The following is a 19,911-nucleotide window of genomic DNA, read 5'->3' on the forward strand; positions in this document are numbered from 1 at the left end:
AACCGCCACACCCCTCATTCAGAAATAACGTAAAGGTTATTTTGTTAATGTTGGCAAACCACAGATCATATTATCCGATAATGCCACCTATTTTACTGGTCTCAAATGGAACACGTTTCTACAAGAGCAAGGTATTAAGCACATTTTTGTAGCCCGATTCCACCCGGAGAGCAGTCTCGTAGAGCGTACCCTTAAAGAGTTGAATAGGTTCATGAGAACTTACATTCCGAATCGCCACACCAAGTGGGCAGAATACGTTTCAACTTTTGAGGAACTCCACAATAGATTGCCACATTCAGCCACCGGTTATACTCCACTAGAAGTCATGTTTGGAAAGAATGAAACCGACAGCTGGCTGTCACCATTACCAACTGTACCACGACAAGATGTACCTCACGAACAAATTATACCTGAGACTTTAAATAACTTAACGAGGTGCGCGGAGCGCCGAAAGAAGAAGCATGAGAAGAAAATAAAGAAGGTAACAGTGTATCAACCAGGTGACTTGGTGCTAATAAGGACTCATCCCAAGTTATCTCTGTTAGTGAAAACGAATAAAAAATGGCAACCGGTGTATGCCGGGCCCTATAAAATCATAGACATACCACATGGATGTAGCTATTTGTTGGGTGACGTAGAATCGGAAGAGATTAAAGGACTCTACCCATACAAACACTTAAAAAAGTTAGCTCAGTAGAGCAACGTTTACATTTGTGTGTAGTAGGTTAAGTTTGTATTTTTCTCTGTGTGTAAATGTTCAGATTTTAGTGTAGCATTTAAAGACAATGAGGCGCACAAGATTAGTGCGATTCAATTTTGTAGATGTTAAGGAATAACAGTATTTTTAAGCAATTGCATTTTGAAGGAAAAAATGAACGTAGTTTTAAAAATAATTTACAAATTTCATTTTTAAAAAAATGCTTTAAAGATATATAAAAAAAATTCAACAGCATGTAATGAAAGAATTTTTCCATTAGTGTGTCATGAATATTTTTGAACCGTAGTAGTAATGCAACTTATGAAATTCAATATTATAGTGTATATGTTGTTCCATGTATTTATGTCTATACCGATCTGGAAATATGCTCAATCATAATTTACTTAACAATATGAGTGCAGGGTGTACATCACCCAAGGTACCTTATATGTTGTGGACAAGGTACAAAGCAAATCACTAAACGCGACTACCGCTAAGCACTGTTAAAATATATTGCCATCTGCTAAGGCAGAGATTAGCACGAATTTGTAGTGTAAACAAAAGTCACAAATCTAACACTAATCTAGGAACTTGCACGCTAGGCCTAGATTATAAAATGTGTACAATAACGCGAGAGGCAAAGTTTTGTGAAGTCGAGCCTGGCTCTGGAGGGCAAGTACGCAATGAGTGGGCAGACATGACATGGGGACTTACCTCAGATGAGACGGAAATGCAATTGTATAGTCAAAAAATCTGAAGGTAAGTACGACTCTAAGTGGAAAATGAAAAGAGATAATTAGTGGGAGAGACTGGTAAAATCCAGCACGAGCCAAAATCCAGTTCAGACTGAATGAAATACATTACTGTTTGTAAACTAATCGAAACAGTTACTTTAAGCAGTGTGAAAAACTGTGAAGGTGAAACTGTGATACGGGCAGTGAAGTGCTAGTATTGAACGTTCAACAGCGGTAAGGACGCCAAACGCCAATATTACGCACGGAAAACTGTGAATTTGCTTATAAATGTCAATTGTTAACGTGAAGTGAACCCACAGTCAATATTTTTGGGACAGACTGTAATTTCAGTGAGCACAATAATGCGAGATTGGAATGCGATGCGTGGACTGTTGCAAAACAGCGACCGCAGAAACGGCGAATGTTTGTGCTAAGCTCGTATTGGGACACTCACCAGTGCCTGCGAGTGCGGCGAAAACAAATAATTTTATCAAGGCAAAAACTGACGTGTAATTGAAACTGTGGCGCATCAAAACTTCATTCACGGGAGAAGATCCAAGTCATGTATTCTGCAAGACAGTGCTAGCTTGACACTCGGAAACTGGCGAAAACTTAAGAACAACTGCCGCACTAATAAATGCTTCTTTCCCACTAGCGTAACCATCTGCAGCGGGAAACAAACATTACGTCGGTTGTGTGTATGTTTCATGTACTACGTCGGAGATGCGTAGCAGAGCTGACTCCTGCCAACAAGCGCGGGGGACGAATATCATCACACTCCGCCACGCCCGGGCGAGACAGAAGCGCATCGCCAACCGTGCAGCCGATCAGCTGATTCTGACGTTCCGCGACGGCCAGAGACACGCTGGCGTCGAGCGGGCGTTGACCTCTCCGCAGCCGCCACGAACGCCGAGCACCGAACACAACAACCGACGCCGTCGCGAGCTAATCGTCGCGGCGTAGATCATCAACGACACCGCAATCAATTGTTATAATGACCTCATTTCTTTGCATAGTGCAACAAAAAAATATTTGTAATGTATGCACATCTTGTACTCCAATGACATCCCAGAAACAATTAAGTGAAAGTGACCCAAGCAGTTAGTCTGTCGCTCCGCCGAGGTTTTCCCCAGGTTTCCCTACGGCCACGCCAAATGGGGAGCGAACAGTTGACACCCCTGGGACTTCAAATATTCCGGACTAACTCGTGCTTGTATACCTTTGAACACCGCAAAAGTTGCAAACCTAAAAAGAAGCAGCCAAAATGAAATTAGTTGTATTCTATGTCCTTTTGTACATGACTGTATACGTAACCAATTGCATATTAAATTGTTATGTAGATAACTTCATCTGTATTACACTTTGTGTGCAACACACCTCAGTAAGTACAACATACGATGTGACATATGTAAACCGTCAAAGAAAAATCTGCGTGTGGACACTGTGGACACGAAAGAGGAAATATTTATGTCAAAAAACACGAACATTTTTTATGACATAAACATTTCGGGGGCAATATAGCGTCCCCAGTGCTATATTACGAAAAGACTTAAAAAACAATATTTATAAAGAAGAGACATTCAAAAATTGAATAATATACTTTTATCATGTAGCCGTAAAACAATAATTTCTCTGTCGAGAAATGCAAAGAAATGCAATGGAAAGAAATAATTTATGACAAAATGATCTAAAGAGACAAGATACGCTCTTTTGTTAATTTTTTTTAGTCGACTCAACTTCCATTTTTGTCTTGAGTGTGTACAGACGGACATCTTGCGAGTGCTGGCAAATGTAAGCATATTTGTATGAGTTAAGCATATAATATACTGATTTAATATTATTGTGCACTTTTAATTTGTAAGAGGTGATCCCGATTTCATGTCCGCCTTCCTTGAATTAACCTGCATTCAAGTAATTTACAGTTCAACAATCGCAGCGGCCGATGCAGCCAACGACGCCATTACGTGGCGATATTAACTTATGAAAATTAGCGGAAGCGAAATACTCGCCCGCTATTAACATAATATTAATTTTTCTCCACAGCCGCACGAAGTTGCAGAAATACGTAGCTTTAAGATTCTTATTTTCAGTACCATAGCCGACAACCAGAGCCAGGACTCCGACTACGTGGCAATGGTTAACGGAGGTAAGAAAAATACTCTCGCGCGTGTGTGGACCGCAATTGTAACTAATAACTAAAGATATTTTGCTTTAAAGTGAACTGACTAGCCGAGAGAATTAATATGAAAAGTTTATTACATTGTTCAACTTGTATGCTCATGTTTTAAGATTCAGCGAGTCTAACATTCATTAACGTAACAAATAATTTGAGATTAATATTGTTAAAAAGGAGAACGTCAGGAAAGCATTTAACGTGAAATCAAAATTAAATGAAATATCATTTTTAGTAAGGCCCACCACGTAAGTCGGCAACAATCAAAAAACAATAATAACAATAACAAAATATATTAAATTAGACGGCCGACGGACGCGAGAAGTCCCATAGTGCTTAGAGCCATTTGAACCATTTTCCGAGTTATTCAGGAAAAGCCTCAAAAATAACCTTCAGACGCACCCACATTCGCACACTCAGTCAATTCCGCTCAGGATATCTCGTAAGTTGCTCATCACACTCCCTCCTACCACTGTAGAAAAATTTGCGATTGCACGAATTATTTCCCACATTCGACTGGTTTGGTCCTCATTAACCCTCCTTATTACGGCACCAACTTACTCAAGCACTATACAAATTGTAACAGTGACGTTTGTGTAAATTTTACCTAACAGTTTCGTAATTTTTAACAGCAGAATGTAAACAATTACGTCGCTGAATTCGTCAGATCTTCTCACTACGAAACTGCTGTGCTTGTAAGGATTAAATTTGGACCGAACTGTCAAATGCAAGCAGTTTTAGCGTTACTTTTACAAAAGTCGTTTTCGGTCTTTATTACCCTCACTGCACAGTTAAATTAACAATTTAACCGAAATAGCCGACTACGCTGGTGACGTAATCACCCAATGAATAGAGACCAAATACGATCCAATTTCGGGAGTACTTTGGGTGGTCGTAAATCTTTGTGCAGTAGCTGGAGGGAACAACATAGTACAGAGTCATATATGATGCAATTTTTAGCAATGCAATAATTATACATTCTCTCAAAAATAAAGTGAAACTTCCCCTGTAAATAATTAATGAACTACTGTGCTGATAAACCTCTTACGTTATTTGATTTTCAAACAGCTGAGCAAAACTCAACGTAATCAGACATTTCTCTCTTTACTTATTCTGATCATCACTAAACTGACACACAATATTTTATTTTAGCGCAACGCAATCTGACTTTCAATAACACCTACAAAAGAATGGCCATGACTAACAGTAACCTATACCTTTCATGAATCATCTACCCCACCAAAATCCTCGTTACACAAACTATAGCAATACAGCGTGCGCCAATACTGCCAGCCGAATAAAAGATTCTAACTACTGAAGGCCTACTTACAAAAGGTTCATCTGATTTTGATGGGGCTTCCAATAGAGCAGTATAAATTTGTTCTCACATAATTAGCCCAGTCTTATCCGAAGTATGTAATGCATCACTAACTTAAGGAAATTTTCGAGAGAGGCTGAAATATTCCGTTCTTAAACTCCTCTTTAAGTAAGGTGATAAGGGAGATGTCAATAATTACCAACCTGTTTCACTGCTGACATCACTGTCCAAAATTTTTGAGAAGGCGATTTACTGTGGAAGGTGATGTAGTATCTCACCATGCATGGGGGCTTAGTTAAAATAGAATGCAAATAATTATAATTTTTTGATTCAGTAGCTGTCTGTTCGGTTACGAAGTCTCGTAACGGTTGGCCCTGACTAGTATTATTACGCTATCTGACTGCAAAGAACAACAACAAAGAATGAAATGGAAATTTTCATTAACACAATTAATTAATTAAGTCCCCAGCAACTATAAAACCTACGAAACCAAAGCACAAGTGTAACTGTTCTGTGTGTGGAAGTAGGACTCAACGTACGCATCTGGCACGGTTCTTCTTCAACAACACAAGAAATTTTAAATATCATTTATACTGAATTAATTAAAGAAAATAGAAATACCATAATTACTCAAGAAAACCAGAATTACACTCTAATACAAGAACACAAGCCAGATGCTTTGTTGACTGAACCTGTAATGACGCATTATTCAGGACATTGAAATAATGAGAAAGAAAAGAAAAGTAGTTTGTTACCTTAATTTATATTGATGAAAAGCACTCTAGACATTACAATCTCTCCACACCGACTCGCTACTATCACATCTCAACAAGAACTTTTCAGTATCACATCTCAGCAAGCACTGCCTACTAGCTCATCTCAACAAACACTCCTCACTACGACATCTCAGCACTGACTACCACGAGTTCTCCCAAAGCACTGCCCACTACGAGTTCTCAATAATCACTGCCAGTGGAGGCGGCAGAACAATACTCTCTAGCGCGATCTCTGGCGCTGTGGCTCAGTGTAGCCACCTTTCATATGCCCTTCCTCCACAGGCTAGAATTTGATGGTATTTTTGCCAGCATTGGTGGCGAAAATACCACCAAATTCGTCAAAAAAATATAGACAAAAATAAAAGATAATATTCATGCGTAAATATCATATAACTAGATAAAATTTTGGCTTTGCACTGACCTTTCGATAACCTAATATATAAAATACAGTAAGCAATACAAATTCTTTCATACATGTGACTTTACATAACAGTTTACACAAGTATTATGTGGTTAAACAGTTCAATCAATAGCGTCAGCAATGACGAATATGTGCAGGTAAGAGTCTCATAATTTTTCACAAACAGTAATACACAAAAAAATCAGTTTATACAAATATTCACATAAACGCTTTCCATAGCTCAAGAATAAGCAGTTGACAGTTCCAGCAGTAGCACCCAGCAATGGTCAACAGGTGCAAATACCAACAAGTGACATTTTTTCAGTAGAAACAGTCCATCAGTGGCACACAGTAATGTTGAATAGGTGCAGACACCAACAAGTAACACCATTTCAGTATAAGCAGTTCCATTAGTGGCACCAGCAATGTTGAATAGGTGCAGATATCAACAGGTGACATCTTTTCAGTAGAAGCAGTCCATCAGTGGCACCCAGCAATGTTAAATAGGTGCAGACACCAACAAGTAGCACCATTTCAGTATAAGCAGTTCCATTAGTGGCACCCAGCAATGTTGAGCAGGTGCAGACATCAACAGGTGACATCTTTTCAGTAGAAGCAGTCCATCAGTGGCACCCAGCAATGTTAAATAGGTGCAGACACCAACAAGTAACACCATTTCAGTAGAAGCAGTCCATCAGTGGCACCCAGCAATGTTGAGCAGGTGCAGACATCAACAGGTGACATCTTTTCAGTAGAAGCAGTCCATCAGTGGCACCCATCATGTAGAAAAAGTGCAAATAACAGTTCATAATATTCCCTATCACTAATCACACAGTTCATCAGCAGAAATTAAACATGTCCAGGTGGCATCCACCATGTTGAAAAGTGCAGCACCATCACTAGTCAGACAGTTCAAGCATGAACAATAGTTTGAATACACATACAATGCTTTTACACTAAACATACAAATCATAACAAACACACAAATGATATCAGATAATTGTCCTATTAACTATTACAATACACAAATACCAGTGAACCTATAATATTTATGGGTGTCAGTGCAAGCCACAACAAACAAGTAAAATAATATTAAGGAGATAGGTTGGGATCACTTCTCTGGGATTATAAAAGGAAAACACACAAAACACACTCACTCATCTTTCATCCACATTTAGTGCTACTGTGTAGTTGAATAGTGTTAAGGGGATACGGAATCGGATTTTGGGTTAAAAAATCGAATTTTTTTTTATTGGCGTATTATATTCTGCCATGTTTCCTCTTTAAAATGACGTATCATACATAGCTCTACTACAATTATAACTATTTTATTTTTATATATTTGTGAGATCGGGTATTGCGCTTTAGTTATACACGTCTCTCGTGGCTGACCATGAACTTTTTGGCAGTACCTTTAAAGTGACATGAATTCAAATATCCCGGTTTCCAGCGACTATTTATACACTAGTTGCCCGAAAATGTTTCTCTCTGGTTTCCTCAAGTTACTCTTTGACTTTGTGGCGGGACTGTTTTGTAAACAGTGTGATATAAGAAAGTAGTTGTTGTTGAGTTATTTCGTATTTAGTGCTTCATTTTTCGCAGTGAAAATGCCTAGAGCTAAAGCAAAAGTATTTAAAAAGCGTGTGAACTGGCAAAAGAAAAGAAATAATGATTCATTAGCAAAGCAAAGCAGTTCATCATCATCACTGTTGGAAAATGTGAATCCACTTATTACTGATTTGCCGAACGAACTTACACCAAATGAAAACAGTGCTTCTCATAAAAAACTAAGAGATTTGGAAGAGAAATATAATTTACTTGATAGAGGGAATGAAGTTTTTGAACTCATTGATACGAATATATTGTGTGAAGCTCTTGAAAACAGTTTGTGCTGCAAAAAATGTCATGGAAACGTTTCTCTGAAAGTAGAATCCCATGTTGGCCTGGCTGCCCAGTTTAATTTAATATGCAGTGTTTGTAAATACAGCTGTAAGTTTCCAAGTTCGGTTTCAGTAACTGTAAATAATGGATACAAGAAAACTGAACTTTATAGTGTAAATATTAGGTTAGTTTATGGATTGCGAGCAATTGGTAAGGGCAAAGCAGCTGGTGATATGCTATGTGGTGTTCTAAATCTTCCAAGTGCACCTTCAAAGTTTGAAGCTTACAATTATGTACTAGGATCTGCAGTTGAAGATGTAGCACAGAAGTCAATGCAGGTTGCTGTGGAAGAAGCAGTGGAAGAAAATGACGGCAGTCGTGACCTCACAGTGGCGTTTGATGGCACGTGGCAGAAAAGGGGCCACACCTCCAACAATGGTGTTGTAACAGCAACTAGTGTTGATACTGGCAAGGTTATTGATGTTGCAATAATGTCTAAATACTGTAGGTGCACAGGCAGGCTGAAAAATGAACACAGTGATGACTGTATTGCTAATTATTATGGTAGTAGTGGTGGCATGGAGGTTGCTGGGGTGAAGAAAATTTTTCATCGCTCTTCACAGTGGTATAATGTTCGCTATGTCAAATATCTGGGAGATGGTGACTCTAAAGCATTCAAAGAAGTTTTGGAAAGCAAACCATATGGGAACAGTGTAAATATAAGCAAACTTGAATGTATAGGACATGTGCAGAAGAGAATGGGTGCCAGGCTGAGAAGGTTAAAATCAGTTATGAAAGGGAAAAAACTAGATGATGGGAAAACCTTGGATGGCAGAGGAAGATTGACTGATTCCATAATAGACCACATTCAGAACTGCTATGGCCTTGCAATCAGACAAAATACAGGCAATCTTGAAGAAATGAGGAGAGCTATATGGGCTTTATATTTTCACACCGCATCCACGGATGAGCATCCACAACATGGTTTGTGCCCCAAAGGTGAAAACAGCTGGTGTAAATACAATAGGGGACTAACAACAGGAGAGAAATACATTCACCACCACAGTCTACCATCAGCCATCATGGCAGAAATAAAGCCCATTTTCAGAGATCTGGCTGACAGAAGTCTTCTGATGAAATGTCTTCACGGAAAAACGCAGAACCCCAACGAGTGCTTGAATAGTGTGATATGGCATCGTCTCCCAAAAACAGTGTTTGTCGGAATTAATACACTACATTTTGGTGTGTATGATGCTGTGGCAACCTTCAATCTTGGAAATATAACTAAATGCCAGGTCCTTCAAAAGTTGGGTATGTGTGTTGGTTCCCGTACGGTACGTGCTATGTTCTTTTTAGATCAGCACAGACTAAGGCATGCTGATAATATAATCAAGACATTAGTGAAAAAAGCAAGACAGGTGCAGAGGGGTGCCAAAAGAAGACTTGAAGATGATTATGAAGACTGTGAAGGGGGTATTAGCTATGGATCAGGAATGTTTTAATCTTCTTTCTCCGTTTCCCGTAAGTTTACTTTTTACTTCATCTAGGAACATTATCTCAGGTACTGGTCAACCTAGAAGTCTGAAATTTTTATGACGTAGTGACATAGGTCCCTATTACATACTGAAACAACGATTTTTTAATTACTTGATTTACAAAAGACTTAGGGGTGATAGTCTAGTAAAAAGCGATGGAAAAAATTTACTTAAAAATAAATGTACAATATCTCTGTAAGAAAATACTTTGACAATAAACTGTTGTTTCAGTATTGTTGTAACATATGAATGCACATACAGTAAAATTTTTACCTCTCTGTCTCCAGTAGTTTGTGAGAAAATGTTCCCTATAGTAGGCATATATTAACATTGCGGGGATAGGTGATTCCGTATCCCCTTAACTGTGTAAATGCAATTCTGTCAAAATTTTATGTTCATCATGTGTATCAAGTGGTAGTGGCAGCAATGTATAACAGTCAATAATAGTTAGTCAACGTCATAGTCATCATGTCAAGACCAATGTTTGCCAAGCCAGATCAAAATGTACGGTTGCTGAACAACTGTCAGTGAGCCAAGATATGCAAATACTTCCTCTCTTCAAAAAAAGTATATACTGCTTATTGATTTAACAAAGCGTGTGTGTAGACAATCTTCCTTCTACTTGAGTGTTCTAGTCTGCCATCTTTATCCTCCTTGTTCCATATAGACCAACAAAAAAAAAAAAAAAATATGCTCCTCACTTACTTCACTAATAATCATCAGCATCACATAATCTCAATACTTCAATAATACCTCTTCAATACGTCGATCATCAATATCATTTACCTTACCTCTTGTCCACGAAAACTCCAATAATCATCAACTTCACATAATCTCAATACCTCAATCATACCTCTTCAATACGTCGATATATATAAACCTCATTGCCAATATCATTTCACTTCCATAACAACTCCTTCCTCTAGTCAGTCTCCTCGAACGAGTACAGACAAAATCCTAGTGCAACTTCAATTCAGCATCCCATACAATCCGAAGACACAGTGTGCACACACAACCTCTGTGTATCCATCTGACCCAAATCTTCTACTCATTATAAATTATAAGATACATTTTGGTTCCTTGTCCATCATTAAACAAAAGAAATGCATACATGACCTCTAACAGACTTAGTTCGAATAACTCTCAGTAATTAAGTACGATTACGAAGTGTTAATGATCGTGATTTTTCAGTGTGTACACCACTTCAAAAATTATGGCAAACAGAAACAAACATGTGGAGTATTTCTTGTGTCAAGTGTCACTTCCTATTTCAATTACTCACGAAAAATGCAGTGTAATAACTGTCAATGGTCTAACCTAGTGTTGGTATGTCATGTCGTTAGCTTCCTTCCTATTAGCATAAATTTATACAGCTTCCATAAAACCTCCATCTCATGTGACTTCTATGAAACTTCTTGTACTAATGTCGTTCGTCGCATTATAGCAGTTCATTTTCTTATCTTAAAAATATCAGGCACTGAGCGTAAGCAAAACATGCAATAGCGAGTAAATATACCAATAGAGAACAGAATGTCAACAAGTGGATGCAACACAATCCCTACAACGAGGCTCTGCCAAGCGAACAACCTATAATTAATACCATAGTGTGACCTAAACTCTATGTTTGTACACAGTATATCAGCATTTCTATATACCAACTTATAGTTATGACAACAAAACAGAAGTGTGTAAATATGCAATCCATACGCACAGCAGCAAACATATATCTTACGTAATAAACAAGTCATTAGCATCATTCAGCATAAGCAAATAAATGTTCATATGTAATCTTAATAAGTAAACATGAAGGCACAAGCAGATAAATCACAAAGTGTAACCTACATACCTAACTACAGTCAGCACAATTAATCAGGTGACAATTATAATTTAAATAAATAAGCACAGCAGGCACATAATAGAAAAATATGACATCAGTGAAAAAGCAGTGCAGCCAAGCGATGCATAATATATACAAATAACAAGCCTGTTCATTAATCAATCATCGTCAAAATCAGTTAATGTGCGTAAGCACGTCGCTTCACAAGTAAATTCATAGAACACGAAATTTAGCACGAAGTATGAGTCACGTAATCGCAAGCAGCAAATTACGTCTGAAGTACGTACCTAAGTGGAAATATGTTACCTGAAAAATAAACTCAATTAATCGTTACCTTTTTTGTTTATTACTTTCTTCTTCGAAATGACATTCTTCCTGAAATTTTCTCAATAGCAAGTCGTCTTAACGTCGGACACGCACAGAATTTACCTGAAGGTCTTAAATATTTTATACAACCGTATCCTGAAAAATACTGAACGTTAATAACATAATTTATAAAGTCACCATAGCTTTATACTGAATTTAATCGGAGAAATTAAGACTGTGTATTTGTTTACGTCTGTCAGTGCATTCGCACTGAGCGCTCGATCAGCTGTAGGCGCGTGACGTAGGAAGTAATTGTTTGCGGTCAACGACTGCCTTGTGCGGCGCGCAGACTGACTGTTGCTTTGAGTATGTGCCGCCGCCAAGACACAGCGCGGTATCCTTGTATTCTCTGCATGTTTACATGTAGCTGTTAGTTTCTCTAAAGTATGTCATTCCACAAAAATTTTAACGTTCGATATATGATGTATTCCCTTAGAGCGCCGAGATTTAAGAGTTTCTACTTCAACAGTATTAGCATGTATAATTTTGCGAATCCTATATGGACCGTTATAAAGCAGAAAAAATTTGCGACACAAGCCTTTTCCTTTATGAGACAAACGATGAGACTCAATTAACACCTTCTGACCAACTGACAAGATTTTTAAACGACCAGGACGTTTAGCTGATTTCTCTCTTCTAGCAGCTGCAGATGCAATATTTTGCAGAGCCAGGTTCACAACTTCAGAATGCCGCAGTTTCCGTGTAGGCGGAAAAGGAACTATTTCAGAAATGTGATTTGACGGTGCTTTATTTTTTTAATATCAATCGAGGCGGTAAAGAAGTTGAGTCATTAGGAAGTTCATTCAGAATGTTTTGAAAAATATGAAGATACTGATCCCAAGTTCTGTGATTCTGATGACAATAAAGACGGCACAATTTATTGATTTCCTTCATCCATCTTTCTGAAGCGTTAGATTGAGGGTGAAAAAGTGAAATGAAGATTGGTTTAATTTTACGACGCCGTAGAGTACGAAGCCAAATTTTAGAGCGAAACTGTGATCCATTATCTGATATAACCTTATCAACATGACCCACTTCTTTAAGAAAATGTTTGATGAAAGCATTAGACACTGAACGAGTTGTTGCTTTGCGTAACGGTGTAAAACACACATATTTTGATGTCAATTCCACTGCTACCAAAATGTACGCAAAACCATTAGTAGATCGAACCACTGGACCGAACAAATCGACTGCAGCCATGTCCTTTAATTTCGCTGGAATGATAGGAAACAACGGTGCTCTGTGAGAAATAGTTGGCGGCTTAGCCTGTTGCCATAATTTGCATTTGGCAAGAACAGAACGAATACGTTTTTCCATGTTACTGAAGTAGCAATTTTCTCGTAATTTATGAAAGCATTTTCTGGGACCAAAGTGCGCATAACTAAAATGTGTGTAACAAATCAATTTATTGACCCACTCATCAGGAATACAAACTAACCAAACAGAGTTGTCGACCGATTTTCGTTTGAAAAGAATGTCATTGCGAACAAAATAATACTGTCTGATCGCTACGCTTTCCTTTCTCCTCCACTTCTCCTTAATGTCCTTCCAGATTGGATCCTTATTTTGCTCCTTAGCGATGTCCTGGAGCGAAGACGAAATAAAGTTCTCAAACGCAATACCTTGAATGTACATCAAACAATAATGGTTTTCTTTGCAGTCCTCTTCAGCACTTTGTTTCAAACCCATAGGTGCACGTGATAAAGCATCAGCAACAATATTTGAAGATCCCTGTATGTAAACAATACTAAAATCAAATTCTTGTAGGTAAAACGCCCATCGTGACAATCTGCCATGAGTTAATTTTGTCGACATAAGAAATTCCAAAGCTCGATGATCAGTGTAAACCTTAGTATGTCTACCGAACAAAAATGCGCGAAATTTTGTGAAAGCCCAAACAACAGCCAAAGCTTCAAGTTCCGTAATCGAATAATTCTTTTCGGATTTAGAGAGAACACGACTTCCAAATGCAATAGTCTTCTGTACTACAACGCCGTTTTCTTCTATCTCTTGAAATAAATGTGCACCTAGGCCTTTGTATGATGAGTTCGTCCCCAAACAAAAATCTTTAGATAAATCCGGATGTGAAAGAAGTGGAGCAGCAACTAAAGCGTCACGAAGTTGTTCAAATTCTGATTGAGCTTCCTCATCCCAACACCAATTAGAATTCTTTCCAGATAGTTCACATAAACGAGGTGTGGCCAAATTGTCCAATCTAACAAAGCGTCTAAGAAAATTACAGACACCAAGGAAACTACGAACATCACGTTTTGTGGTAGGAACAGCATAATTACGAATAGCGTCTAGTTTTTCTGGATCAGGAAGAATACCTTCTGTAGAAATAATGTGACCGAGAAATTTCACCTGAGAACGACCAAATTCAGATTTTTCCAAGTTCACTGTCATGCCAACTCGTGCAAAAATACGTAATAATGAATCCAAAATTTTGTTATGCTCACTCCAAGAACGTTTTGCAATAAGAATGTCGTCAACATATGAAGTAATATTGTCACGAAGATAAACAGGTAAAATTTCATTTAAATTACAAATGAATGCTGCAGAAAATATAGTAAGTCCAAACGGTAATTTCCAAAGTCACTTTTGGGTAAAACAGTCAAATCCGGTTATTCTTTACCTACTGTCTAGATAGATGGATAGTAGAAGAATTGTTTTTATAGATGCAAAGAATAGTGAAAGAGTAGGCAGCGGTGCAGAAAACTAAAAGGGAAATAGCACCACTACAGCTCGGGGCCCTGTGAACGCTACGGCACATATTCACTTAGTATAGTGAATCCCCTGAGGACTTTAATAGCTGCACATAATTTTCAGTTTGTGGCTTAGTGGCCAATTTGGTGGGAGTGCGTACGTAAATTGATCTAACCATGAACATGGATGTATGTCATTCTTGGAATTGCGAAAGATCTTAAATTTCCGAACAGTTAAGAAGTGTTTATAGTCAAAGTTTTCTCCTCGTGGCGACAAAGACCTACCGCGTCTGTACCAGTCCCAATGTCGATTATTGTCAAGTTCACGCGCCTGGCGCTCTCTTGTTGCTTCTCGTAAATAAAACAAATTACTTTCTTCAAAGCCCTCTGCTATCTGTGATTCTAAATTTCTTTTGCTGTCTATTCCTACAATTTCGCCTTCAGTTTGTTTGACTTGCATTCGTAATGCCTCAAATTCCCTTTTAACGCGTTCATTAAATTTTCCCTGATTTTCAACATGCTTATTTATGTTCTGGTACTCTTCGGTTTCTGCACATGGCAATGGAGCTGTATCATCCGAATCTGTGTCCCCATTTAAACTAAGACTTGTCAGTTTATCTGAAATCTCAACTCTTTCCCATGAGTCACCTAATTGTTCTTTCTGATTATTTACGTCTTCCGTAAGTGTCGCGACTCGGGTTTCGTTATTGTCACATTTAGTAGTTAACTGTTCACACTGTTGCGTTAAGTTATTTATTCTGTCATTTGGTACGGATTCCTCGATTTTCTCAAATATTTCTTCCTTATCGTGTGCGCGTTGTAAATTTAACTCTGAAAATTTTTGTACTATGACGCGATCTTTTTCTTCCCGTTCTCTGTCCTGTTCCTCTTGTCTGATTTCTGTTGAAATTAAACTATTATTGTGAGCATTCAAAATCGGTTGTGCTTCTTCTCTAATTTCTTTGTTTGATTCATCATTCGTATTTTTGAAACATGTCCCTATTCGTGAGCATAACCGTGTTGTCATTGTTCCCATCTGTGTTTTTAATTCAGATCCAAACCGTGTTTCCATTGTTCCCATATCAGTTTTTAATTCAGATCGTAAAGTTCCCATCTCTGTTTTAATTGTTCCTATTTGTGATCCCAGTGATTCCATTGTTCCCCTCTGTGTTTTTAATTCAGATCCAAACCGTGTTTCCATTTTTAATATAGCACTCATCAACTGCTCCATAGTAACTGATTCGAAACTCCTTTCGCCCCTAACATTTCCCGCAAAACCAGTTTCCTTCGTCATAGCTGTAAAGCTATCTGTGTTCGATACTATTTCAGACTCTTCTATCGTTAATCTCGTATTCTGTGAATTTCCTGATTGAGAAAAATTTTGAAATGGTTCCGGACTATTTTCCCGACTTATTAAATTGTTTTCCACTGCATTATTCATCATACTGTTGTCCTGTGTTGGCGAGTTCGCCATGTCAACAATTTCGTCATTCTCACTGTCCATCATTTTTGCCTTTTTCATCGACCGCGTAATCATTTACAAAACATACAAAACTCGTCACTATATGAAATTACACACAATGACACTATCTCCAACAATACCATTCACACGAAATGTTTCCCTCAAACACGATTAATCGAACAATTGAAATAATTGCACTAATTGTCAAACCCATAGACAAGACAACAGAAATGAAATTTTGCAAAAAAAAAATACCATTAGAAGAATGACAATTACCAAATCTACACATGCAAAATAGACTACAATTGCTAAACTAGAAATTACTACAACAATACTACTGTCTACTATTTTTACAATCAGAAGATTCCAAGGGACGATCCGAAGCAGCGTTCGCCACGTGCATGGGGGCTTAGTTAAAATAGAATGCAAATAATTTTAATTTTTTGATTCAGTAGCTGTCTGTTCGGTTATGATGTCTCGTAACGGTTGGCCCTGACTAGTATTATTACGCTATCTGACTGCAAAGAACAACAACAAAGAATAAAATGGAAATTTTCATTAACACAATTAATTAATTAAGTCCCCAGCAACTATAAAACCTACGAAACCAAAGCACAAGTGTAACTGTTCTGTGTGTGGAAGTATGACTCAATGTACGCATCTGGCACGGTTCTTCTTCAACAACACAAGAAATTTTAAATATCATTTATACTGAATTAATTAAAGAAAATAGAAATACCATAATTACTCAAGAAAACCAGAATTACACTCTAATACAAGAACACAAGCCAGATGCTTTGTTGACTGAACCTGTAATGACGCATTATTCAGGACATTGAAATAATGAGAAAGAAAAGAAAAGTAGTTTGTTACCTTAATTTATATTGATGAAAAGCACTCTAGACATTACAATCTCTCCACACCGACTCGCTACTATCACATCTCAACAAGAACTTTTCAGTATCACATCTCAGCAAGCACTGCCTACTAGCTCATCTCAACAAACACTCCTCACTACGACATCTCAGCACTGACTACCACGAGTTCTCCCAAAGCACTGCCCACTACGAGTTCTCAATAATCACTGCCAGTGGAGGCGGCGGAACAATACTCTCTAGCGCGATCTCTGGCGCTGTGGCTCAGTGTAGCCACCTTTCAACCTTATCAACAATAGTCTCCTTAGAAAATCAGAGTCTGGGTTACAGAAGTGTTGCTCTACTGAGAATGCCGTTGACAGATCCACTCACCAGATTTTACAACATGAAATAATTAAATAACACCGGCTGGTATTTTCTGCGATTTCTCCAAGGCATTTCACTATGTGAAGCACAGTGTTCTCCCAGATAAATCAACACTTTATGGTGTAGCCAATCAATGGATAATATCATATCTAACTAAAAGAGTGCAGAAAGTTGTAGTTAGTAATTCAAGCAATATAGTCCACGGACATAATTCTGACGGGGAAGAAATCACATATGGGGATCCTTAAGGTTCAGTATTAGGTTCACTACTGTTCCTCGTATAAGTAAACGACCTTCCATCTAGTATACAACAAGCAGAATAAGATCTTTCTGTAGTTTACACTAGTATTGTAATCAATCCAAGCATACATACTGAAGCAGAAGAAATTTTAAACAAAGTTCTTAAAAGTATAACTGTTTGGTTTTCTCAGCAAGGTTTCACCCTCAATTTTAAAATGACACAAAATATTCAGTTCTGCATATCTAGACAAACGACACCAATGATAAGTGTAATACATCGTGAGGAAATAATAAATAGGGTAGAAACTTAAAATTATTACAGGTTCATACTGACTGAAAAAAACACACTTTGAAACTCCTAAAACAACATAGTTCAGCCACATTTGCGCTTAGAATGATTGCAAATCTTAGGGTAGAGAGAAATCATAACGATGACATGTTTTGCGTATTTTCGTTCAATACTATCATATGGAGTAATACTCTGAACATACTTACCTTTAAGAAAGGAAGTCCTCGGGGCGCAAAAAGGTGCTGTTAGAATTATATGTGGTGCTCACCTACCATCATCTTGTAGACATCAGTTTAATGGGTTGGGCATTCTGACTACTGCTTCACAGAATATTTTTACACTCGTGAAGTTTGTTGTAAACAAGACAGTTCAAGAGGAACAATGACGTGCAAAATTGCAACGCCAAAAGGAAAAATGACATTCATCACTCCACATTAATGTTGTCTTTAACACAAAAAAGGTGCACAACGCTAAAAATAAATATTTGATACTTATTCACTGATATAAAACGTCTGACAGCAATATATAGGGAGAAATTTATAGGGCAGCCAAGTTTTCAATGCAGTAAGCAGGTTCAAGTAGATGTAGCAAGCACAGATGAAGAGGCTTTCGCAGGGCACACTAGCGTTAAAGCTCCATCAAACCACTTCTTTTTAACTTGGGATATGTTTGCTTGAGGAAAAAGGGACTGGTGATTCTATAGTCTGATCCATTTATACATTCTTCGTGCGTTGTTAATGTTTTACTACTGACGCAAACCAGTCTTTGAACGAAGACCGCAAAAGTAACAACAAAACTGCGACATCTTAGCAAAAATGATTAGGAGGATCAGTTAATATTCCCATGTGGCTTCCCTCAATACCTACCAATAAATGATTTTCTTTTTAGCACGTTACAGTACCTAATACATTAATTTTATCTATTAACTCTTTCCTTTATTTCTAATTAAATTTTTGTATTTGTTTATCATTCAGGTTCTTGGGGGTACAGAGGTGTTTACCGGGCTGTCACTTGAGTGTTTTTCGAGTTCGAAGCAATTATGTTACTCTCGACGATCGGAAGACTCGTGGTAAGACGCTCTGTGTCATTAGCTACTCTCCTGATTCACTGCTTCATATTTCGTAGTTAATTCATTACTTTTACTGTCGATGTAATATGTAATGGTTTTATTCCATGTGGTGTACATTTTGTATATTCCGTATAAACAATATTCCACAGTATTAGTTGAAGTTTATGTTCAGTGTTAGTTTACACAACTTCGTACAATAAGTGTCAGTATAAACGTGAATGAGAGATAGCATATGTTATGCTGGCATCGAGAAATAAATGAGCCACTTACGCAAAAAATTAATTACTCTACAGAAGGCTTCGATACTTGGTATGTTTTTTGTTTAATGCCATTGTAGAAACTATATTTTCCACCTATAGAAATGAAATGAAATGAAATGACTCTAAGCACTATGGGACTTAACATCTGAGGTCATCAGTCCCCTAGACTTAGAACTCATTAAACCTAACTAACCTAAGGACATCACACACATCCATGCCCGAGGCAAGATTCGAACCTGCGACCGTAGCAGCAGCGCAGTTCCAGACTGAAGCGCCTAGAACCACTCGGCTCCACCTATAGAAAAAGAAACATTCTTTTTAAGTGTGGCGATAGAGTTAAGAGGCAGCGAAGATGACTAACCATGGAAAAAAGTCAAATAGGACCTCAGTTAATCAGATTCGGTCATTTGTATTTTTCGTTGGAGGAATGGAGGCGTTTAACGCCCGGTCGACGGTGAGACAGAGGTTTCAATTTCGTGATTTAGTAAGCAGCTGTCTTTCCCTAATGGATTGGATGTGGTTATAGGCTGTTTTCCATACGCAGCTAAGTAAGTATCGGCATGACCCCCACGTCTCACAACAGTTACATGAAGTGCGAACGCTTTGGAAAACAATGTCACATTTGACTATGTGATTACAGCTGACGCAGACAGACAGGGTACATGCATTCGACCCCTCTCCTGGTTATACTCTAAGACAAAATAAACGATGCACCATAAAGGAATTATATGAATGGGACGAGAATCTGTAGATGAGATGTACAGACAAACAAGTTATTACAATTTCAGAAAAATTTAACAATTTATCAGCACGAAAGAGCTTCACAAATTGAACAAGTCAATAACGGACTGGTCCACCTCTGGTCCTTATGCAAGCGTTTACTCCCCTGTGTACTGATTGATAGAGCTGTTGCATGTTCTCCTGAGTT

This window comes from Schistocerca nitens, chromosome 8, assembly GCF_023898315.1.
Source record: "Schistocerca nitens isolate TAMUIC-IGC-003100 chromosome 8, iqSchNite1.1, whole genome shotgun sequence".
In the NCBI taxonomy this organism is placed as follows: Eukaryota; Metazoa; Arthropoda; class Insecta; order Orthoptera; family Acrididae; genus Schistocerca; species Schistocerca nitens.